At 35.0% G+C, this 26077-nt stretch overlaps 1 long non-coding RNA gene across 1 annotated transcript in view; it reads left to right on the forward strand.

Annotated features, from left to right (window-relative positions):
- LOC121113205 overlaps positions 1-25522 on the forward strand; it is a 42126-nt gene extending 16604 nt beyond the window's left edge. Inside the window, exon 3 of the long non-coding RNA XR_005859320.2 lies at positions 25276-25522. This is a non-coding gene — a long non-coding RNA (uncharacterized LOC121113205). The remainder of the gene's footprint in view (positions 1-25275) is intronic.
- Positions 25523-26077: the final 555 nt, after the last annotated feature.

Raw genomic sequence — 26077 nt, forward strand, 5'->3', positions numbered from 1 at the left:
TACTGCACAGGCTTAAGCAACCTTAAAATGTGCACAGAATTACCAGAGGTCTTATATTGTGGTTGCCAGCAAATGTCAATACTAGCTATATTATAGTTATCAAGTGTATGTTTACCTATCTTGCAGTCATACCTGTCTCATGCCTTACTACTCTATATTTGGAGTCTGATTTCTTAGTTGTTGCATCTCTAGAGACATAACCTTGTGTGTGATCCTGCAACAACTATGAAGCCAACATTCACAAGTGAATTGATTTACAGACTTTTGCATATTCTATATGGGAGTTGTTGACTGTATATATTGTAATTGCAACATACAGACTCATCTCCAAACATGCTTAATCAGTGTTCTTGCTGTGATGGTATGGAGTGCATGGGAACTGCTAAGTCTAGGCTTGAACAAGTGATTGAGCACCTGGTGAAGGGCTGTGGCTGGCCCAGGAAGCAGAGGCAAATTGTTTGCACCTGTGCTCAACAGGTGACCAGAACGGGTGGACCCAGGGTGGCACCACCCTCGGCTCATATAAGGGCCAGCCACTGAAGGGGGAGCATTGTTGGGACCTGGGTTGTTCTTCAAGAAGGAGTGCTGTTTAGCCAGAGAGCTCTTTAACCACTTGGGTGAGTTCAAGTTGTCTTTTTGTGTGTAACTGTTGGCTTACTGTGAGTACTTTGCCTGACATTGCCCAGTACCTTTCAAATGCAGTTTTGCTTCTTTGTGATCAGAACAACAGTGTAAACCAAGGACGTGTTAATACCTTAGCAATGAACACTTGATATAAAGGTCTGGATAAGACATTTTTTAACTTTAAAGGTATCTAGCTAAACACAATCTGTTTTTCAGGAGAGGAATATATTATACAGAATGCAGGCATAAAAAAAAAAAGTCTGTAATCAAATCATATAGGCTGGGTAATATCATTCCTATTGTAAATAAATCCTAAGACTCCTGTGGAAGTCTTTTTAAGATACCTTGCATCTGAAAGTCCTGAACCTCTTGGAGGAGGTTGTTTGTAGGTTAGATTATGAGTACCTCAGTAGCATAGACTAAGAAGAAAACAATGCCCTGTTCAAAGTGCTGCATATGTGGAAACTTTTGGTGTTGAGGCAGTAAGCATTTCTTTTATGTAACTAGTGATTCTAGAGTTGAGAACTTCTTGCTTTCTGCTGAGTATGAGGAAGGAATCTGTGAAATCAATGAGTTTGAAGCATTCAGTGTTCTCCTATTCATAGCTTTGTCCAAAATACTGATCAGCCTAGCTACTGAGGAGCAGGGAAAGAAACTTCAAAGTAAACAGTACTACTTTCATATTGCTAACATGGTAGCAACTTGTATCATTAATCACATTGGTACCAGGGCTTGTTAAGTTTAAAACAGAGTTGATGCTGACTTCAAGACAGAAAATAGTTTTCCACTTCAATGGAAGTTTTAAGGCAGGAAATAATATCTACAGTAACTATATGCTAGCAGTGCTTACAACCATTGCGTGTTATTGATTCATTTCCACGAAGTAAAGTTTTTTTGTGTGTGTGTGTGTTTTTGCACTGCTCCTCTCTGCCAAGCAGCCTGGCCTAGGCATGCAACCTATCAATCGGTAATAACTGAAACATTGGTATGCTCTTAACACTGTCTCAGCTGAAACTAAGACAAGGGGAGAGCACACTGCAGTGTTTACTTCACCTCTTGTGCCTGCTGAAGACACTCAGTTGAATTGAAACCCATGTATATTACGCATTATATCCTCTTGTGCCACTTGCCAAGTAAAATACAGTGATTGCCAATAATAACATTTCAACCTACCTAATGCAGGCACTCTTGGTGCATTTGACCTCTCATTTCAATGAGTTAAACATGTGTCTTTAAGGTGAAAATCAACTCATCTGTGCTGTTTCATACTGTAACAGTGTTCAAAATGAAACTTAAAATATGGCAAGCTCAACTTTATTGCAAATAATATCATGTGTTTTGATACTGACTAAACACAGTCCTGTGAACAGCAAAAAATATGCAGTCTCCTGCTTTGAATTTCAGAATAAATTTCAGGATTCACAATCACTCCTTATTAATGTCATCCATACTTGGCAGTATGTACTCTTGTGAACAACTGTTTTCAAGAATAAAGAGCAGAGAGTAACATTTCATCAGAAATGTGATGAGCACCTAGGGAACTCACTAAGAATTGCAAACACTTCAGTTGAACCAGGCTCTACTACATTTGATTCACAAAAACAAGGTCTCACTTGTTTTATGTTCTTGTTTCACTCCTTTATGCTTTAATTAAAAAAGTATAAAAAAAATATAGTCCAGGCAAACCGAAGGGCTAGGCAACCATGCTTTAGACAGAGTGGCAAGAAAGACAGTCAGGAATGATAAATTTTACTGCTGTCTGACTGAAGCAGTAATAACAAGCCTTCTCAGATGTTTCTTAGTAGTTCAGTTTATTGTAGAAGCAGAGAGATTTGTGTATCAGAGCTGTGGCATGCTTCATCTGAAATTCTCTCCTTTTACCTTGTAAGGAAGCTTACTGTCAACCGATTTGGAATTAGCATGTTTACATTTTTCAGGTAATAATGATTCTTGATAATTTTAATGAAAAATAATCTATTCCTGGACAATTATTTTCTATGTATTTTTCTTGGTTTTTTTATATGCATCATTTACTTGTACAAAAAAGCTTCTAGTATCTAAGACAAATGTATTTATAACATAGAATACAGAATTGTAATGTATCCAAGGTTTTATAGAGGGAGCTCTTGCTTTGTCTTTCCAAGACAGAAAGGCAAAAAATATTTCTGGACAATCATTTTGAGTCATGCTGAAGCTTATTTGTTACAGGCTAAACCAATAACTGACTTTCTCATTTATCTGATACATAATAATTCACATGATCTGCTAGCTCTGGTCTCAGCTTTTGTGTTATGTTGCTTTTTGAATTATATCATTTATTGCGTCAATTGCATAGAAATTAGGTGCTAATCTAACAAGCTAAGCAGAGTGATATTCAGTGAGTCAGGCACTTTCCAGTATCAGTAACAACAGATTTTTGATTTTTTTTTAAGTTTAGTTTCAGTAACTTGCCAATTATTTCTATGTGGCTGGTGTTTTTGTATTAGGATTATTCCTGACGATTATAGTCATGATCAAGGAGTTGTCCTGTTAAGCACTGTGTAAAAATACTGAGAAATATTGCTCTGGAGAATACAATACCAGAATAGCAGAGAAGAAAGTAGAAATACTTTATCTTATTTCAGTGGAAACAAGGCAGAACAAGATGTGTTTGTCTCATTAGTGTAGTGGCAGTTCAGTTCATGTTGCCGTTCTTCCCAGTAGAATTATTTATGCCCTTCTCTGCTGCTGTGTGATGGTGGTGATATCATAATGCATCATTTAGCTTTGTAACTTTCATGTATATGTTTTCTACTTTATTTTTTGCAAAACAGCTTGGTTGTTTTTTAGAATAATCCATTAATCTAACAACTTTCTGGCCCTCTTGTGCTTTGAGAGATACAAAGTTTGCTGTCTCTGGCCCAGTTCTGTAAAACACTGAGTTTCATTACCTCTACTAACTCAAACCTTAGCTCACTGCAGAATTGAAGGTAGTCTAACTGCAATGTAAATGATCTAAAGACTGTAATACAACAGTTGAATTATGAGTCATTGAGTCAATGGAGCTGCAATTTTAGAAGTATTCCTCAGTCTAGATTTTTTTTAATCCTTCTTTACGGATAATTATAAATGTTGATGTCCACTTGGCAGTACTATAAATTCAGTCTGCTTTCTGAGGTCACCTATTCTTTTTACAATATTACTTTTCACTGTTTATTTATAAAGAAGTTGCATCCTAATATATTTACCTTAAAAGTTGATAAATACGAACTGAGGATCTTGATAGGAGCTGCTAAGCCATCATGATAAGAAGTGGAGAGTAGAGAATTGTCAAGAGAAGATGTTTACTCAAATATCCCTAAGAAACATTTGGACGCATAGCTATATTAGTGGAGTTAATTGCTGAGCATGACCCAATGTCCCTTCAGTCTAATTACAGTCAATTCCTGAATGCCTGGAAAAACCAACAACTGAACAATACACAGCTTGAGGGGTTTCAAATGCAGATGTCTTTCTCTTGCATAAAAAAAAATTCTAAATCACTGTTAAAAAGAGATCATTATGATTAAACAAATCTTTTTCTCATGTAAACTGTGGGGACAGTCTGCCTGTACTCTGCTTTCACATGGGAGTTCAGTGATAAGAACTTGCAAATCTGTTCTCCAAAAATGAATGTAAGGCAAAAACTTGCCTGTTTCTGGGCTTAAGAACTTTGTTTCTGAGTATGGACAGCCGAGTTAACTCAGTACTGTGCTAGTGACTCTAGTTGAAAGGCAAATTCATTCTTTTTGTCATGTCACAGTATCTTTTTCTCCAAACTTAAGTTGTTTTGTTTGCTTATTTCTTTACAAATTATTCCTGCAAACTTTGTAATTTTCCTTTACATTTTTTTTATTAAATTCTTATTTCAAAAATACACTTCACTAACTTGGTATATAAAATTCAGAAGTAATAACTTCGGAAACACTTCTTACAGACTGATTTGAGTCGCTTGCAAACATGAGTTGATACTGAAAACAAGATATCACCACTAAGCTGGACTGTGTTTATCTTTGCCAGGATATTCATCCAATATGAGTGATTCTAGCTCATTGGAATTTTTTTCTCAATGGAAATTTATTTTAATGTATTTTTTAATCATTTATATATTTTTAGCAGAAGAGTTCTGTTTCTGTGAGGAAAAATTAACATCAGCATTCCTTTATTTTGATTTCTTTTTTTAGTGTGTATATTCTATATGTATTGTACAGATATCTGGTACTGAAGTGGAACTTAGAGTGCAGTTTATAGAGAACTGACTTTTTTGTATTCAGGAAAAGCATAAGTCAAAGCACTAGTCAAAAAAATAACCCAGCCTTTAAATAAAACTCAAACCGAAATATCTGTAGTAATGAGTCCAATACAGGAGAATGTCAAGATTCTGAACATCTTGCCTTTACATGATGAACAGAATTTTCAATCCAAATGATCATAGTTTCACATCTACTTCGTGTAACAGCTGAAATGCAGAACTGATGCAACATGCAGGGGACAACTCTGAACACAGGGCTTCTTTAACATCCTAGGTATTAATATGTTCTGTATGAGACTTCTCAGTATGTTAGTTTGGAGTTAACACTGCAAGTTTCTTCAAATCTCCCTCCATACAGTGCAGGTTCAATGCCTCAGATCTATTTTTAAAACCCAAAGTAAGATGGGTAGTTGATTGCTTTCCTTTTAATGTTGTTCAATCCTTCTTGTGTTGATTTAAATGGATTGCACTGGTACAGTTGGTACAAATACAACATTGGTTGTATTATAGGCACCTATTTCTCCTGACATGACTATCTGTTGCAGTTTTGGGGTACTTCATATTTCCATCAAAGATTCAAAACAGCATTTTAAAAGAAATGCATTTGCTTTAATTTTGTATCCTTTCTTTTCCTTTTCTACCTATTCCTGATCTCAGTTTCTGGAACATATAGAATTAAAAATTCACCATGTTTAATATGACCTCATACCTTTCATTGCTTGATGAATTTTTCTTGTTGATCTGATCTTGTCTTTTCATATGTACTATTTTACTATAATTGTGTTTAACTTTACTCTTGGGTTGTTTCTACACCAGAATACAACGATTGTGTGAGGAAGAAAACAGATCAGTTAATTCTTATTAAATTGTAATAATTCTGAATTTTGAACAAATATGTTTTGCTGATTTCTTATTCTTTGGTTTCTTACTAAGCAAACTAGTTTCTCATCTTTTAGATAATTGCACATAACCACATGCTGGCTCTCTTTAAACATAGCCTTGCATTTCCTTCTTGCTCAGAACTTTGTGGTTCTCATTCACAACTTAGTAGATCTTCATACGTTCCAGGTTCAGTCAACTGTCGCAGAGAACTAGACAAAATGAAAGATGCATAGGAGCACAATTTACTGTGATAGCATTTAGTTGGTTTTGTTAAGTGGGTATTTAGTGATAATATTGTTTTATTCTTCTGTTGTTCAACCACATTCAAATCTGATACAGCTAAAAGATTTTAAAGTATTTTCTTTCTTAGTATGTTCTGAAGTCTAAACATTTGAGACTATCTTGTACATCTTTTCCTTTTAAAATAAATAATATTTTGAACAATTTGAATATTAAGTATGACTTTTTAGGTTAAATACTTCTGGCTTAGCAACCTTGAAATGGTTGCATAATCTCCTACTAGAAATGTATCAGTAGGGTGTGCAAAGTCATAGCAGCTGATTACCAACTGATAGATGTATTTCTAAAAAAAACTTTTTTTTTGAGAATAATTCAACTCTAGGACAAAAAGCCAGTGATTTTAGAGGTCCTGGAGATGGGATCTTGTTCTTAAATACAAGGCTTACGTGCACCTCAGCTTTAATGAAAACTGTGTGCTCCTGCTGATCCTTCAAGACTTGAGGAGACTTCACTTTTGTTTTGTTCTCCTGTGTAGTCCACACACGGGCTGCTCTGCATCCATGGGCTTAGGAAACCTAGGAATTTTTGTGCCAGGTGTTACTGAGAAACAATTTGTATGACTTTTGAATAGAAACTAGAGACTTCTCAAAAAGCACAGTTCTGTCTGAAGTTTGTCAAATGTTTCTGCTAGGTGTGCTTAATTTGTAGACTTAAAAAATTTGCTTTAATTTTTTCTTTAGGACTGTCAAGTTCAAAGAGTTGATTTTTGTACTTGTATGTGGACAGCTGTATTTGTTAGCAGTTATAGCTGACTTGCTGTACTCCCTTGATTACATTTTAATATTTATTTAAATATTATTTCTCTGGTCCACCCTATGCAGTGGAGATAATGAGAAATGTTTAATGTGCAAGTACATTTTCAGTCAGGAAAAGAATTATGACTCAATCACAGTTTTTCCTGTGCTTTTCCCTTACTGTGGTGAGGGATGGTTTCAAGGAATAGTTTACTTGCTGTTGTTTAAATAGTCAGGTTGTTTGGCTAGCAAGTGTCAAGTCCTCACCCTTCCATACATGTAGGTGGAAAGAAAAGAGACAAATAATAATGAATATTCAACTCAAAAACATATCATTCTATGAAGTTTATTCACCTGAGGCAACGTTCTGCTTTCTTATGAAACCAGTAAGTACTGTTCTTTATAAGTATTGGAATGCCATATTAGTGGCAGATACCATTCTGTTATTGCAATGATCCAATATTCCAGTTAAGGAGTTCTTTATTTTACTACGGCTAAAACCTGAAAAACAGTTCTCTTAATCTTTTCTTCATAGGTAGTGGTGCTACCTATGAACTACTAATGAGTGTAGTAACATGCTATCATGTCATGTGAATTTGATTAATACAACACTCTCCTTTGAGAGTGAGAACTCTCAACCACGAGAAATAACACCTTCACACATCTAAGTTTTCTCCTTTTCTCCATTTATGTATGTCTTTATATTAATGTTCTCCACAAGCACAGTCAATAAAAAAATTACAGCAGTGCATGCATTTCTCCAGTAATACAAAGAAAAAGCATTAGAGACTTAAACTAGCAAAAGACTACATCCTATAGAAGATGACCTTCAATTTTTAACACTTGTTTCCAAACAAAACAAAAAGCTTGGCAAGTGTAATAAAAAAAAAAAAGTATCAGAACACTTTGTATTCAATGGCCATGCTTCAAAATGGAGTGAAGTTGGGTAGTCCTTTTGTTTGCTTTTTTTTACCTACTGAAAATCATTAAACACATGTGAATCTGTTCAGAAATATACATGCCTTGATGTATGTCGCATTGTACCAGACATGAAAGTTATATCTGATGTGGAAAAATAAACATCTTAAAACAGCTGATTTTCAACTGCTGTACTTCATCAAAAGCTTTCCCTCAAAGTGACCTCAAAAGATGTAGGAATGCTACACTGGAGCAGGTGGAAATTTTCCAATTCTACTAATGAATGTACTGGGACAACCACAATCTCTGTATGAGAGGTGCAGTTGAGACTTCTTAAATGCAGTTCTATATAAAATACTTTTTTTAGGTAAAATACAATTATTCTTACAGAAAATAGCATGATATGAAGGTCTAGGCATAGATTTACATAGGTTTATCTTTATTCACATCCTGACCTATATATGCTATATGTTGCAACAGAAATCAATCAACTTGCTTTCAGTGGGAGGAAAATAACATTTTCTTCCTTGTACAGAACAGATATGTAAGCAAACTGTTATATGAATGGTATTATTAAAATCAAGACTAGAGAGGTCAACAAGGTCATGATCTGATTCTGTTTGTGTATTGTGCAGACTAGAGATCCACTTCCATTTTGAGAATGCTGAGGAAGTTGTTACTCAGCTGATTATCTCCTGCATGTGTTGTAACTGATAAATTGACCAGCAAGTGTTGCAGTATTGTATTTCAGGGATTTTAATTGCCCAATAACAATGAAACATTGACACGGAGAGATGCATCTGCCTTCTTTCAGTGGTTAAATACAATTGGTCTTGTATCTTTGGATTTCTTTGTAATGAAATGCAAAACCACTCTGAAATAGAAGGAAAACTTGGTATCTAATTAACTGATATTTTTTAGTAAAGCTTGATTAGTTCTAGTCAATGGAACCTGTACTGACTTTGTGAGGGCTGAGAAAGGAACTTTGTCAGATTCATCAGAGTTGCATGAAGGAAGTTTCTCTTTGGACTACTACGTGTCAGCTTCTACTAGTCTTTCCGTATATTCTTAAATTATACTGTAGTTATACAAGGACCTCAGATATCTATGTTGGGGTTCAGAATTTAACCACCAGGTATTTCCATTACTCTTTACCTTGCATCCTCCATATCATAAATTTTAATTCCTTGTATGTTCTTTATCAAACTATTCAGGTAAAGCTTTCTATTATAGTTCTAGTATCATTCTAGAATCATCCAATAAAATGTATTTAATAGAAACCTCTCTATCAGATGGGGGTTAACAATGCACCATGCTGAGTGGAAATAATTTTTATATCAGTGAAAGAGTATATCTTTCATCTTTGAAAGATTGTATTTGCTGTTAATCTAATGCTGCACAGCTGAAGGCCTTATGAGCAGAGTTGGGTTGCTGGATTTTGGTCTGGCTTTTTTTTTTTTGGAAAGACATTAGATATACAGAACTCCCTTAAAAACATTCAGTACGCTGCTGATTAAAATAAATGGACAGTTTGTCTGTCTTTTGTGAATTAGAAGCATCTATATAATAAACAGTTATTCTGTTTTTTTGCAGTAGGTTAAGTATGAGGATCCTAGTGTTTTTATTAGAAGTTGCACACTCAGTGAAGCTAGGAAGACCCTATTACAAATATCTTCACTTGATTTCTGCACTAACACTATATGGATCTCACTAATTTGCCCTAGAAGCTCTGTGAAATTGTGTGAGCATTGCAAGTACCTTGCCCAGACACTGAGCACACTCTTGTTTTTTCATGTGACTTGGTTTTAGTCTGCAATAAACTAACTAGACTTGAATATATTCCTTTACATAGTTATGTGTGGGAAGGTGCTTCAACATTTTTCTTGTTTCTTTCTGAAATATGACTGTTTCTCACTAAAAATTAAAATGTAATTTAAACTATGATGAGAAACTTACGGGAAGACAGACAATTTTTATGTAGCTTGTGTGACTTAGTTAACATGGATCTCTTAAATTCACTTAATGTAAGGAAAACTTGATGTTTATGGTATAGTTCCGGTACCATATACCATATGGTATAGGCCTTATGGTATAGTTCCTTATAGGGTAAATTTAAAGTCACGAAGACTTACCCAATTAGGTAAACTTGTGAAGGGATCACATGCGTATTCTGGACACTTATTAGCTGTAAGAAAATCACTTAGAAGTCTGATCTGTAAAGCTGAAAACAAGCCAAATACAGACTTGTATATCTCCAGCATGTTGGACAGATTAGTTCTACTAAAATACATTATAGCTTTTTAGTGTTGTTTTGGAAAATTTGTTTTAAATCCTAATCAGCCTGGAGTTGCCTAAGCTGCTATTTGGGCCCTTTAGGATGTTTTTGAAAACTGTTTAAAAATCAGGTTGTGTATCACATGCAGGGAATTGCATTAAGTAATCTAGGTATAATGAAAACTTGTTTCAACCATATAAGTTGTAAAGAGTACAGTTGTTGTAAAATTACTCGAATTAGAACTTTTGCTAATGCCTATTCGTTTTGATACAGTGCTTTCATAATTACGTGGCAAGTTAATAAATTCAGATTAAATTTTTAGAAGGCAAGATAAATGAAGACTACATAGTAAGGGAGATCTTTTGCAGTCTAACCCAGAGAAACAAAATTTTCATGTTTTCAAAATTAACATTTACGTATTTTCTAGCTAAAATCTTATCATAAACAGCAATACTATTTTGTAAGAATACAAAAGCTGAACTTTGAGCTTTTGAATTTGTGACTGGGTAGTTAGTATCAATTCTTTACTCATAGTTGTCATCTTTAGGAACGTTAAAGCAAGGATAGATCTTCCATTGGTATGAGATCTTATTAAAAATGTCTCTTAATGTTCTGTTCATCCATGTTGATTTTTAACTTTTGAGAATCAAATGTTAATCCTTTAATAATGAAGTTAAAAATAGGTTATTTTTAAAGAGTATTTTCTCACTTTTCTTGTCACAGAAGCTATGAATTGTTTCAAGATGGTGAACAACCTTTGTCTCTATTGCTTTTTCAGGGGGTAATCTTGAAAATCTGTGATGTGCTGTGTATAAATGTGGGGGGGGGGAAGGTCATGTTTGTCTTAGAGTCCAGTGCCAAAGTGAGAGTTTGGGAGTGCAAGGTAGATTGAATGTGGACAAGCCAAATTCAATTGCTGAGCCTTGAAGCAGTTCTGTGACTATAATGTAGTTACCTAGCAGGAAAAACCAACTGTCTTTGGAAATGTGAGTGAGTGAGGTAAAAAATCAGGTTACCAGTATATATTATAGTGGTGTCCTACAGGAATACTGTGGTAAAGAATGACCAATGAGAACCATTTCTGTTAAATATATCACTTAGCTATTGAAGTCAGTTCACTTAGAATGTTTGGTTTTCTTTGAGTTTGGTGATGGGTGACTGCAGCTCTGAAGTTGCAGAAAGGAAAGCCACTATAACATTTTAAAATATTTGCTATTATCTGATGTCAATGGCCTTCTTCAATGTCAGGTTAGTTTATATATCTAGAGGACATTTGGCTATTTTAAAACATGTTTATTGCTCTTTGTCTGCTGGACTGAAACAATGTTTATCTAGAAATTCTACTAAGAGTTCATATTGGCATGGGCAAACAATATTCTGGCTGTGAATATGTTGGGCCATCTCACTGAAGCAGAAATCAGAACTGGAAGAGAAGAATATTTACACAGTTAAGTGGCAAGTATACCTGTTGTTTGTCAATGGACAAAAGGCTCTTGACCCTCTAAATTGTGAAACTAGCACATAAGACATGAACTTCAAAGTAATTGGAAATGCTATCTGGTAGTGGTAAAAAGCAATATTTCTTCACTTTATTTAATGGGTTTTTAAATGTCAAAATATTATGACTGCATGTGTCCCAGAAATGTTTGATAGGCAGTGTGGGTTATATAGAGTTTATCACATTGTAGATTAAATTGAAGTGTTAACTTATCGTATTTGCATTTCTTCAACATGTGGGAAATATCAGCTGGACAATATAGTTCCAGTTATTTGAGTACCTCTTAGGAGGTAAAATTAATGTGAAGCCTAGAATAATGTAGTACCTTCTATATAGGCTGCTTTGAAAGGAGTGCTTCCTCTTTGTTTCTATTGAAACTGGAACAGCGATTAAAGAACTCTATAGCACTATTTGATAGAGCAAATTCTCAGCTACAAAATTCTATTTTTCAACATGATGACCACTGTCAGGTATGTGTTTTCTCCAGCAGTGAACAAGAACCTGCGTGCTGTACTCAAAAATCAGCACCAGTGGAGATGACCCACTGTATCACAACTATTATGATGGTATTGTTGCTAGGAAAATGTTTCCCATGCTGTCCATCCTTCATTGGCCTGAAGGATGGAAGTCAGACCAAACTGGGACTGTATGGTAGGTGTAGTAGGATAACCCAGCTAAGATTGGCAGTGTATTCCACAGTCTCCAAACTGGTATAGGGCATGCTGTTATCCACGAGAAAGGTTGTCTTCTCTGACCTGACTCGAAGTTCAAGCCTTCAGCTTAGTTAGCATCTTGATGTAGTGATCAGAATTGATGGTTTGCTCAGGTTCTGGGTAATCCAATAGGATTGCCCCTTTCTTGTCTCAGAAGACAGTGCACGTAACTTCACCTGTTGAGGCCTGTGTCTTGAGCTTTTTGTTTGCTGAGGAGTTTACGTGTCACCACTTTATGGACTGTCATTTTGATTCCACCTCATAGTGGTGGCAATGTCTCATCACTGATAATTATACAATCCCAGGGAACTGTCACCTTCACCCTTGCATTGCTTCAGTGCTACTGCTGAAATGCACTACCAACTCCCTTGCTGTGCTGACATCCCCTATTTGGTTTCCATAAATGTTCAGCAAGCATCCAAGTATGTCATTGGGTGCAGTGTTTTCCACATGATAGAATTCAGTTATATCCCTTTGCTTCATACACACTTCTATGTCAAATGTCATTCTGTCAGACTGCCCCTCTGCTGCCATCTGTCACATGGCAACACAGTGGAACAGCATTATTGACAGGAAGGCTCAACCTCTACTGCTGTACTACCAACATTTGCCTCTAAAGTTGTGGGCCAACAAAATAAAATAGAAGGCATTACTTTTGGAACAGCCCTCTTATTTCAAGTCTGCCTCTAAAATTTCTGTCACTTTAAGATCCTCCACTGAATCTTTACCTCTAACTCTTTGCAGCTAAAACCACATAAAAATGAGGATACCCAAGGCATTTAAAAAGATTTCATCTGAAATTTCAGCTGCAGGGTTTTGATGTAAGGTTTTTACTGGACTCCCTATAGCAGCTAGGGAAAGGGAGGGGTTGTTTATTTCATTTGCTTGTTTTGGAGATTACTCTTTCAATAATGAAATAAATGTTCTATTTTCAGTCAAGTTTTTGTATATCAAGTGCCACTTCATTGTCTTAGTCAATTAGATTTAATCCAGTGGTAAGATATCAAGTGTATTTTTAATTCCTTATTAACCATACTGTTTTATTTTGTGTGGTTTAATGTCTTTAAGATGCTTTGTAAAGCAAGTACTGAAGAAATAAACTAGAATGTCATTGCATCTCTTTAGAGTTTCTACTTGGTTGCATATTGTCTTGAAAACAAGATTATGCTGTGCGCTGTAGAAAATGCTTGTTTCCATAACTTTGCAATAAGATATGATTAAAATTTTTTTTGAGGAATGGAAATAATACAGATCACTGAATTAAAGGAATCTGTACCTGATATGAAGTCTCTAGATGATACAGTGATTATGATTTCTGTACCCCAAGGCATTTAAAATTATGCTAGAATGGAAAGGGTTTGGGCTTTTTTTTCTTATTTGGACTAAAGTTAAAAGACTTAACCAGTGAAGTCTGCCTATGCTTTAGTAACTGTGATGTCATGTACAGACAGTTTCATTCTTATTTTTTTTCAGTACAGATTTGTGGTATTTCACATTCTTTAATAGTCTTAAATATACAATAACTGTTTTATGCTATGCAATTCTATACAAAGACACTGGCATTCTTTATTAGATGTTCTTGTGTGATATCATCTATTCAGTGTTGATATTCTGTACAGCATCTGTCACTCACTATGAGCCTGATCAGCTGTGCTTATAGTGTTACTGATTTTTTTTTTAATCTATCTTAAGCTCTGGATTGTCAAATAGGGACAATTCCTAAATTCTCTTAGGCATTTATAATTTAAAATCTGCTGGATCACAAAGTTTACACTTAAAACAAATTAAAAAACACCCGATAATTTCTGTTAACTTTTGATGATTTAAAAAATCATGAATTTAGGAGTTAAAAGAACTGTCTTCAAGAATAATAATTTGAAGAATTTCAAAGAATTCATAATACAGCACTAGATGAAGAACCAATAAGATAATCTAATTCAACTTTCTTTATTTAATAATACATGTGCTTTTTCAAAAAATTGAAAAACAAATTGGTAGACTGATGTCTGAAAAATGTTTTGAAACTTATTTTGTAGTTCTGTTCCCCAAATCCCTATTATTTAGTGTTGAGATTTTTTGAATTTAAACAGAGATGGATACTTGCTTAGAGTTTTTAATAACTGTAGGTAATTAAAAAAATATAAAAAAAAATCATGGTTACAAAAAAAAGCAAATAGCCACTATTTTAATGTATCTGGTATGAATTGAAAGAATTTAATCTCTAATACTACGTCAAAAACTGAATTCTCGAAGGGGAGAGAGTGCAAGTGGAGTGAACAGACTAGATCAAATCTTACACATAATATTTTGTTGCATAGGTTTATATTTGGTCACTTCATCTCTATGAATTCCATTACTAAACTAGCTCATCTTTCAAGGCATGAAAGTAGCAAGAGGGAAGCAAGGTCACACTGCTGCCCCACCTGGGCTGTCTGTTTGGATGAATAGCAGAGAAACATTTCTAAAAGTGCAATCTTCTTGAGTACTAAGAATAAGAATTCTCTCTTTCTGAAGTATTGCTATGCATTGATTGTCTACGTTGCTTCAGTTAATTAGTTCACTTCAATTGATTTATTTTGTAATAACTGTATGGATGACTGGTAATGTTTATGTGAAAAATATTCTTAAAGCTTTAACCAGATACTGATCATTTACTTATGTGTTTTCCCTGGGTAAAATTCTCATTAATCTCTGCCAATTGAGCAATTATTGCATGGTTCTCTTTGCATATACAGACATTTATTTTGAGGCTGGAGGCACATGGAGATGTTGCTATTTCCAGTCTATAAATGCCTGGAAGTGAGCCCATTTGGAATCAACTTAATTTTACTTAATTTATACAACTGCAAAAGTTCACAACTGTAGCAGGTAATTGCTTTGATGCTTGTAGTCCTTTCAGAAATCAATAGTTTTGTCATTTCAGTTTTGTAGTGTGAAAAGGTAAGGGAAAGTAAACAAGATATTTAGTATTGACGAGAAGCCTCTGCTGATAAAGCATTAAGCTTCTTACCTATTGATTTTAAAAGATAAATGAGGTAATCAAGTTACATTTGTTTTAGCTGAGTGAGGGCAAATAACCTTTACCTCTGTACTTTCACCTTACAATTTTTGAATGATTGTGATAAATTAGCTGTTGGTAGAGATAAGTCTTACTGAAACTGTACCTTGAAATGTTTCTGAACATGTAGATAAATTTGCAATTAGTGTTTACTATCAGTGCAAGGGGGGAAAAAAAAACACACAATCACTGTGTAAATACTGCAGGCATATGATCAAAAAATTGAATTGCCTGTAATCAGATTAAAGCCCTGTACTCCTCCAGTCAATACACTACCAAACTTCACAATTTCCAGTGAATTTCCAGGGATTATTGAAAATTAGATGAGCGATTATTATTTAACACCTATTCAGAGCTCTGTCCAGCAAATACTGCTGTACATGAGCAATGTTTGAAATAATTTGCATATTATTTCAAACAATAAAATTCCTTTACAAGAGGGTATGTATGTGACAATGCTGTGTATTGTACCATTTCTCATTTAGGCACCTGCTTTGCAACCCAGTCCACAGTGAGTTAGATGCAGAGTCTGATTTGAAATGGACAAAATCAGATGTCTCAAAATGGAATCAGTTGTCTTGGACAGCTAACTTACTCAACTTTTAACATAAATATACCAGGTCATATCTCTCCACCTGAGAAGATATTCTATCCAGAGGATATAGATGAAACTCTTAGACCATTTAAGTTCCTCCCTCTGTGTGACAGTCAAAGGATGCAGATCTCTCCTTTTAATAAGTGCTCATGTCCTTCTTTTCACTCAGTATGAATAATTTTCATGTTAATAGGTAGCAGTGTTACAGGCAAGTTTAGTTTACATAGGTGAAATTTTCTCTCTTCATCCTAGTAAACACTAGAATCCCATCAAATTGACTTAGGTTTAGTTATTTCTCCTTTAAGAGTACAGTAATTTATAGAGTTTTTTCCTATACTGTTCTTATCACATGGATCTATATACTAATAACTCTTCTGTGAAAGCTGCACTGTTATAAAGAATTAAAGATTCACTAAACCAAGGGAAAATGAAAGTGAGGTAGCATTCCTTAGTCTAGTTTCAAATCATCTATTTGTGTCCTGGTTCCTGACCCAAGAATTCCAGTTCAGTATAGTAGTTGTCTTCCTACAGAGCTTTGCATTCTGTGCCTCCTTGTAATCAATGACTAGCCAGTGTAAGGTAAGCAAATTCACTTTCACGGAAAGAAACTACCATTTCTTAAGTTCTCCCCTGTTAAATAATATGATTAGATGAAATATACAGTGAAGTAGCCAGCACTACATAAGCAGGAAAGGTTACTGTTCCATTGTCAAAGTAGATGTCAAGGTGGATGCCAAGGTAGATTAATGAACTTCTCAGCAGGCTACAGCTGAAGGATTCCGATGTCTGGCTGCTTCTATGTCTGCAGGGGCAATTGCTAACTGTTAAAACAGAGTCATGTACTCTCTCTTGCAAAACTTAATTTCTGGCACCATTAATCCTTCCATGCAGAGGGGAATACTGCACCATTAAGCTGATGAGTAGGGCATTCTTTTCTGGGAGGTAGGATTTCCAAGTATACATATATTCCTCTGTAAATTGGTGGTAATGGCACTTTGCATTCTGCAGAGCATAACAGTTAAGGGAGTAGAAGTGAAAGCGTAGTGGTACTTAAAAAAAAATCTAGAATTGCGTTTTCTGAGAAATCAAATGTTTTTTGTTAAGGAAACTCAAAATGCAGTACCTAGCTCTGTATGCTGGTGATGTGGCACAGCAGTTCTTGGATCCTGCCATGTCCTGCAGCAAGGCAGAATCTCTAAACTGTCACAGTCTTGGACAGGAGTGAAAATCTAAACAGCAAAGCATACTGGCAGTTGCTTGAGAGGTGACAAGTGATTTTCCTCTAGTCCATAAACATTTTGAAATAAGCATGGTATAACTATATGGGGAACAAAAATGTCGTTATCTCAAAATACTGTGTAGTTAACCTGAAAAACAAGTGAAATAACATCTCATCGGAGTTTAATTGTCCAGGAACAGGAGGAGTTTCTAGGACATAGGTTTGGCAGTCAAGGTCTGACTTCTGTTCTGGTTCTTGTTTAAATTATGTGCTGGTCCTGCGTAAAATTCTGTATTTTTTTCCAATCTGTAAGATAAGGATAAACATAACCTTTTTTGAAAAATATCACAGCTAGAGAGTAGTGTATAAAAGCTGCATAACTGTTAGTTGGATTGTTTTATACAGTTGTTTTATACTCTGCCTTGCTCTCTTCTGCATTCAAGCTTACAGGACCACCTCACCTGCTTAGCAGTCATGTTTACAGGACAGCAGAAGTTCCCTCAACCTTTCTGCTTGTTTCTGGCTCAGAAAATGAGTAAAAGTTCTCAGCTAAAACAAGAGTACAGGCTGGAGGGCAGCATGTGCTGGAAGCAAAGGAAACGTGTCCTGTGATCAGTGGCTGCCCAAAGGGTGACAGACTGTGGCAAAGCAGGTCATGGCGCCCAAGGAAGATTTTGCAGTGCAGAGTGGAAATTGCAGAAATCATTGTTGTCTGTTGACAGTAAATTACCCTTTTCTTTGCTACAGGTTTGTCTGTGAGGGAACACTAAATTAAGGGAGGCTAGTTCCAGCTCTTTTTTTTTTTTACTCATGTCTGTAGCATGCTGTTGAGCTCCCTGCCATTGTTTTTTGGCCTCACAAGCAACCATTGGTGCAGGCTGCTGCCTTCTTTATGATAGCTGGTAGGTAGAGCACAGGGAACTCTCTAGGCATAGTGATGATACCCATCAAATTTCTGCCAGTGAGGTTTTTAGTGTTAATTCTGGATACAAAGACAAACAGCAGATAGAGTTCTGTGGTCAATAATTCTTTCTTGTTTTAAATAGTAAGAAACAGTAAAGAAGGTTGTGAAAACCTCAGTTGTGTTCCAGCAGAGCCCAGGATTGACTTTTATATTCTCTTAAAGAAAATGTAATTGATAACTTTTTATAGGTGGTGAGATTTTTTGCATTCTCCAACTGAACAAGGAATTATTTTTCATTCTTTCATGTGTCTATGACAGTCATTTGGTAGAATGTAAAGTGCACCTTGATCAGATGTGGCTTTGTAAAATGTATTTGTCTCCTTTCAAAAGTGATGTGTGTTCTGCTTAGAAACAGGTGGAATTTACAAATTTCCATGTAACATATCAAACAAATTTTACTCTACATGCTTGGTATTCTAGTGAATCCCTACTATGTTTTTCAAAGCAGCTGCTTAAAATGATGGAAATACGAAAGTTTTAGGTAGCAGATTTTATTCTTTATTTTTTTCTGAAATATTACCTATCACACTTATTTTTTAAGAATCAGTTCCTTGGTTTTGAGTCATGCTAATGATGGTACAAGGATTGCATCTTGAACACTCCTAAGATATGTTGGCTTTTATCGATTATCAACATAAAAATGTGATGAGTGATGATATCATCTCTGCAGTGCATGGCAGTGGGTAGACAGGAGTGGTAGGTGTTGCTGAACAGCAAATATTCCACTGCATATCAACGACAGGCAAGTCTATTCCTGTTGCATGAGCGTGGTGCATAGTACTTCAAACTTTTTGTGACGTATGCCGTAAGTTTCAATTATTTCATACGTGCTCCACTGATTTATAATTATTTGATAAAAAAAATATCCCAACATTTTGATATCAGTTTGCTATTTGTAGCAAAGCAGGCTAATGAAACGTCATTTATTTCAGAGTTAGGGAAAGTGTGAGTGATAGATTTGGCTGCCTGCTTTCATTTGTTTTGAAATGACAGCAAGTGTGGGTTGCCTGGCAAATATATTAAGACCAAATCAGTAATAACAAATGCACTCATCCTGTTGCCTGCAAGATTGCTGGCATTGTATTTCAAGCAGCTTAATTCAGTCAGGAAAATCCCAGTGAACTAGCTCTTGAAACTGTTGTTGTTGTTCCTATTTATCATTATCTGTATCTATTCCTTGTGTTTTAGGGAATTCTGTTTCTTTGCTGTGCTGGCAATGCCACACATGATTATTTAATTTTTTTGCAAATGCTTTCCAGTAACATCTGGAGGTGTTCCAGTTTCTGTCTCTATCTTTTATAGTTTATTATACATCAATCACAACAATATCTAGTTATCCTTTAGAATGCAAGGCATTGAAGACTGTTTAAGCAATTTAGGAAGTTATCCAGAATCTGGTTAGGGCTCTGATTTCTCATTCCAGGTTAGAACAGCTTGAGGCTTGCTCTAACAAGCATCCAGTGAAGGCAAATCTCATAAGCTACCTTTGGCCATGAGTCCTGGCATAGGTTTTCTACACTCGTGTCCAAATTGTGCAAATGTGCAAGTGTAAGAAGGCAAAGTCAGAGTTAATCAAGTATTTCCGGAATGTGATTAACGAAATTTAACATGCAAAAAAGCACCTCTGTGGTGTTACAGCTGGTATTTTGTACTTTTGAACTGGGTTAATGAGTCTGAATGGCTTAAAAAACGCACACAGATAGACAGAACTGCATGAATAGTAGTATAGGATTGTTTGTGCATCCCAAACTACTTAATTTATTCATTGTTCCTATCAGCTAATCAAATTTGTGATCTTTTCCATATTCCGTAAGGCTGTATTGTGTAACTGAATGTTACATTGTGCAACAAAATTAGGACTGAATAGGTGGTTAAAGAATTTAATGCAGTAGCTTGGAATTGGTGGCATGAGTTAATGTTTGCACTTCATGTGTGCTTAGTTCGCATCTCAGCCAGCAGGACCTTCTTCACAAAGATCATATGTATGTGATTTTGTCATGTCAAATTATCTAAACAACCTATTTTCTCCAGACATTATATCTCATATGTATATATTTATACATATGTCTAATATATTTATATATATATACGTCTATATATACATAACACTTTTGGTGAATGCCAAGTTTAGGCTTCTATTATTCAAACAGAATTTTTGAAAATTACTCATAAATTAGCACTGTATTAGAGAAAGGAAAAAATATGATTTACAGCTATAAAAGAATTCAGAAGTATGAATGTTCACAGCCAGATACAGCCCTACAGAATTGGTTGGAGACAATGAATTGATAACAAAATTGTCTTCCGAGTATTATTTTCTTCTAATGTTATATAAATATTCTAAATCCAAACCAGATGAAAAAGTGCCAAAACAGCTTCCATACATACTTCATCTTCAGCAACTTGAAAAATACGATTTCTACTTAATGAAAATGAAAACTGATTCAAGAACAAAAGAGACATTTCATTGGCTTCAACTGCTGCAGTATGACTTCTGAACTCTTTACTGTCTCTAACTTTTAAAACAAGCATTATTTGGAAGACCATTACTGTGTAAAAAGTCTGTTAGAACTTACTATTGATGAAGAGGAACAAAAGGAAGTTCAAAACACTGTCTAACTGGTTCAAGTATAGTAGAAGGAGAATCTGGTCTTAATACACTCTTCAGTAAATAAATACTTATGCTTTCAAAATGATATAATCTGGAAAATTGGCATGTCTGTTGATCTGCTATGGGCATAACTAATTTGATTTTTATTTAATTCTGTGTGTTTTGTTCTTGTTGAATTCTCATCAGAGTAATCAATCCAGTTCCAATTTAGGCTGATTAAAAAAGAAAACAAACTCTCACAAGTTCCACATCCAAACGGGAAACGTTTCTCTATCACACTCTTCTTATAGACAAAGTTGCCTACTTAATGTTTGTGTGAAACTCTGTGATTTGTTTGTGATTTGTTTATTTAATTTATGCATAGGTAAACCAACCTGATAATTACAATTCTTTTTTCAGTCCATGTTTGAAAAGCAACTAAATAGGGTTTTTTTTGTGTACGTACATATCAGATATAGTTTGCAGAAGTAGGGAACAGCTTCATCAGAGAGAATAAGTTCTGCTGGAAGGCAATATGTAACAATTAGGAGAAAAAATACTAAGCTACAGGAAAATTGTAACAGATTTCTAGTCCTTAACTCAGTGGTATTTTCATGTTCTCAACCATCTAATAAGAAACTTTTAGAAAGGATTGAGATTAATCAAAATGCAAATCACATAACTAAATAGGGTTTTTATATATGCCTGCAATCCAAAGGGGAACTCCACCAATTTTCAGATTTCAATATTTTTGTAATGTGGCCGTTCCTGGATACTGCGTGTGTCCAACCCACTCTTTTAGAGCTACCCAGTCAGCAAGATTCAGAGCTTTCATTTGTCAATGGCCTAGATGAATTAACTGGAAGTCTCAAGATCTGGACAGTTCACATTTCAAGTCCTTGTCTTTGTGATGATTTTCATGTGGGGTAATGAACTGTCAGTGGGAGAAGCTTTGGCCTGTTGGTCTTTTGTGGGATTATAGGTACTCATTTAATGCCAAGGAAGAATATTGGAGAAAGCAGGTTCTGGAGTACCAGGCAACTTTGTATCAATGAGTTTCTTTACATCACTGTAGTAAAGGTAGGATTAGGCTTAGTACGGCAGTGTGGCATGTAATGGTTTGTCACTGGTTATTCCTTCTTGTTTCACCTCCTCTCCCTTATACTGTAGCAAGTTTAGAAGAAAGACAATGGAGAAACCACTAGGAAACCACTAGTTGCTTTCTGAAACAGGAAGGGAGCACAATACCTCTAAGAACTGTTGTATGAAACAGTGGTTGTGCCAGTTGTCACCACTTGGTCACAGAGACATGATTTTGCTAGAATCTGGCTGTAGTATCAGACTAAACTGTCTTATCTGTATGTGGCTTGGTTCATTATACAGTAACTTTGCTAACTTGCTTTTATCATAGGTCCCTTTTCAGTTTTTCTTTAATTTGAAAGATGGAGTTGAGAACTTTATGAAGATTATATACTTTTTTTAAAGATACTGACTTTGTTCACATGCTACCAGCTAAAAAACTGCTTTTTTCTTTTTTTTAATAATTAATCTAGTTCAGAAATGAATTAGTGCTGACATCTCTTAACAATGCTGATAGAAACTCAGACTGAACAGCTGCTGGGACAATCTTGGATGGAAGCCTTTCCCTAGGCAAATGCAGTAGTTGCATAGACACAGGCAAGGGCACTTTACTGCCATTACTGATGCCCATCTGTTAGACTGGCAAGGTGCCATGTAGGAGCTGAGAATAAAGCAAGGTCTTCATGATAAAGATTGCCTCATCTATGACGGTACTGCCACCTGGGTGCCAAAAGTCTTTTCACAGTGCCTTCCATTTTAAAGTAAAAATTAAAATAATATTAAAAATTGAGAGAGAAAACGAATATCATCTAATGACACGCTTGTTCTGCTTTTCAAGTATACTTGGTGTAATGGCAAGGCTTTATTTGCATATTTTAATATATTCATATGTAAACTTATGTGTAAAACCACTGTTTTCTGATGTGGGTGTCTACAATTACTCATCTTCAGGAAGACTTGAATTTGGCTTTAAACTGGCAAATCATCTATAGATTTCACACTATAATAGATAAAGAAATAATTCAAAATGCTTAACAGTAAAGTGTGAGACAAGATTACTTAAAGAATAACTTTGAAGTGTGTGAATAGACTGACTCTTTCTGCCCCAGGAAATTCTCTGAAAAACACAAGTAACCAAGTAAGAGGTACTGAATTCTAAACACTTCTGAAATATCTGTCCATTACCTAATATTTCCAGTGGAATAGCCATCACCAAGAGCTGGGCAGTAATCTTTTATAGGCAGTGAATCAAATTCCCACTGCAATGCATAACCCTCCTCCAAGCAGTTAATGTGACTTCATCTGTTATATGCAGAATTACGACTGCTATGTTTTATATCCTGCCAAAATTCCCTGTTTTTTTTTTTTTAACAGAGCATTCTATTGTTTTCTTCTAAATAATTAACTATTCATTCCTTTATTCTATTGTGATCTTGTAAATGAAGTACTAAGTTTCATGCCACGTGCAATAGGTCTAAACAAAAAATATGGGTAAGTTTAACATTTATTACTGATAGGACCTTAAATATGAAAGTGGCTGTGTGTTTGGAACCCAGGCCTATTGCCAGTCCACCCTGAAAATCTCACTGGTAGTATTAAGAAAAATAACTTAATGTTTAGTACAGAATTAGGACTTTGTATTTAAATGCATAGAATTGTACTAATATTAAAGGAATGCCATTTCTTCATCAAGAAGAATACAGTAATATGAAGAGAGATGTTTCAAAGTAAAAATATTACAGAAAGTTTCACTAGAGGGCAGTGTTACGTAAATCTCTCAAGTTCATTTCTGTATGTAAACAAATTAGTGAGTTTTAGAAAGATATCTTTGCTTTAGCTTTATTTATGCCAGGCTCTGCAACTATAGCAGAAGAGTATCAGAAATATACCATCTTCTCTACCTCTGATTGGAATTCATCATTGAAGCAGACCTGGATACTGATGACTAAATACTGTTTTCTATGTGAATGGAAAACATACTCTCTACAAGCTGTTTGAGTTACACAGCATAGTTTTAACACTCCCAAACATCCACCAGACTTGATTGATGGAGTAAGTTGCTCTGCTTTAGAAAAACTCTTAATATGGAGATAGTTTCACTTGTATGAAGAGATTTTTCAGAGCCCAAAGAAAAGACTTGGTCATGTGCTTACTTCTCAACGTTATGATAGAGCTGTCAGTGATATGTTTGCAATGCTTTGAGGAAATTATCACCTGTATATAACAATAGCTTCAATTACACAGCTGATTTTTGTGAATACATGGTCATTTACTCTCCCTAAACACATTTGCGTGGGCTGTAGGAAGGGTGCAGGGAGGCCCTGGAGCAGGAATGGTGGGGGCTGGTATTTCCTTCAGGGTCCTGAGCTTACATCAAGGATTTTCTGTCAAAGAATGACTTTGTGCCTTTGCCTGATGGGAAACCCTTCCTACCTGGTAATAATACCACTTGTTTCTTGGTGAAGGAACTTCTTCTTCGCCTACTAATATTAACAGTATAATATTCATCATACATTTTTGTCATCATTTGCAACAAGAGACTTAATAAATCTGAGTTTTGGTTGCAAGCTGGCACAAAATGAAGTGGAAACTACATTGAAGTGAAATCACTACATACTCAACTTATGGGCTGCTTCTTGCTGAGACAATTGAATAAACACTACATTTTTCATTTTTAGAAACAGTAGCAAAAAACAAATACTGCAATAAAGTTATTTCTAAAAGCCTTAATGCTTTTATGATGACAACTAAGGAAAGGACTGCTTTCTCATTAAGCATCCTAAACTAATTTTTAAAATTCTTGAGTCTTTAGTTTAAAAAACTGTAAGAAAATTAGTAAGAAAGTTCATAATGGAATGCTTTCTTGCAAACATTGTTTTTTCTGTTTCAAATCAAATCAGACTGAATTTTGAATTACCAGTATCAGTAGAGCCATCAAGATGTTGCATAAAGAGTGGTGCTATGAAGAGATGTGGATCTTACCTGAGGAGCACTTTGAGAACAGTGCTCTCTTACTGCCCACTGACATATGCATGTGAGGTTTTTATTAGATAACACTGAGTCATTTTCTTATTGATGATAATTTTAAATCACACAGTACATGTGCAGCATTTGTCTGTAGCTTTTAGTCTTAGATATGATTTATGTTGAAAAGCCAAAGAATCACTGATGTTTGCGTAATGTATTGAGTAGTATAACATCACACTTCTGACCCTTTTTCATAAGACTGATTGAAGTACATCAGCTTTTACAATTACTCCCCATGCAGTACTAAAAGGTACTTAAAATATCCATTATTATGTAAGTATTCTAACTTTCTACTATAGGTAGAAAATAAACTTAGCATCTTAAGAATTTGTTTATTAATTAAACTAAATTCAGTATATTTTCTTCTAACAGAAGCATAAATTTGCTGTAAAAGGTGACTTTATTGGAACAATCACAAGAGTACAAATTGATGTCCACCTTCTCCCATGGAAGGGAAGGCTAACATGAAAAATTAATCAAATCAGGGTGATTACTGATGGTTTTTTTTTTGCTTGTTGTTTTTTTCAGATTCAGGCTGTAGTGTGAGAAGGTCAGATGTACCACTAATTTAAACTTGGTGAGGTTTTTTTCCCATTCTTTTACTTTTATAATGTTTTTCCCACTATGTTTTACTTGTTCTGAGTAGTTTGAAAGTACGTGGATAATGTTAGATGATAATGTGTTTAGAAGCGCTACCAAAGTTCTCATATTGCATTGAAATATTAAGGTGTAGCATGTTTTATTTGTTTTTTTTAAATAATGATAAAATTGTCATATTAATATCAAAACTCCAGTGTTTTCTAACAAATAGAATAGAACAGTTTGCATTTAACATGAGTATTTCCTATTTTACTGTTTCGACTTTCTGTTTTTGTTAAGTGCCCGTTGCCTCAAAATTATTATTTTGTCTCTGTTCAGAAAATAAACTGAATTATTTCTTTTTGATCAGAGAAACACAGTTCTACACATTTTAGTTTATTAAGCTGAAGTAAAATATATTATTTCCACAGTTTTTTGTTTACCTAAGCTTTTGAACGAGCTATGGGGTTTGTTATTTTGTCTCGATGGTGCCTTGTGATGGATTGCTTACCCAAGCTACACCTGATAACTTGGCACAGTCTGTTCTTCAAAAATAAGGCAGTTGCAGGAGGGCACAGGATATTACCACCTGTCAAAAACCAATGCAATAGAGTCATCATATTTTGCAGGATCGGTCAGAAAGCAGCTTTTCTCTTTTAAATAACTCATTATGACAACTTTGAAATTTCTCTAATGTTTCTACTGGCAAAGCATTTCTTTTTTTAATTTTTATTTTTTAACCTTAAAAAGG

Source organism: Gallus gallus, chromosome 4, assembly GCF_016699485.2.
Source record: "Gallus gallus isolate bGalGal1 chromosome 4, bGalGal1.mat.broiler.GRCg7b, whole genome shotgun sequence".
NCBI classification, from domain to species: Eukaryota; Metazoa; Chordata; class Aves; order Galliformes; family Phasianidae; genus Gallus; species Gallus gallus.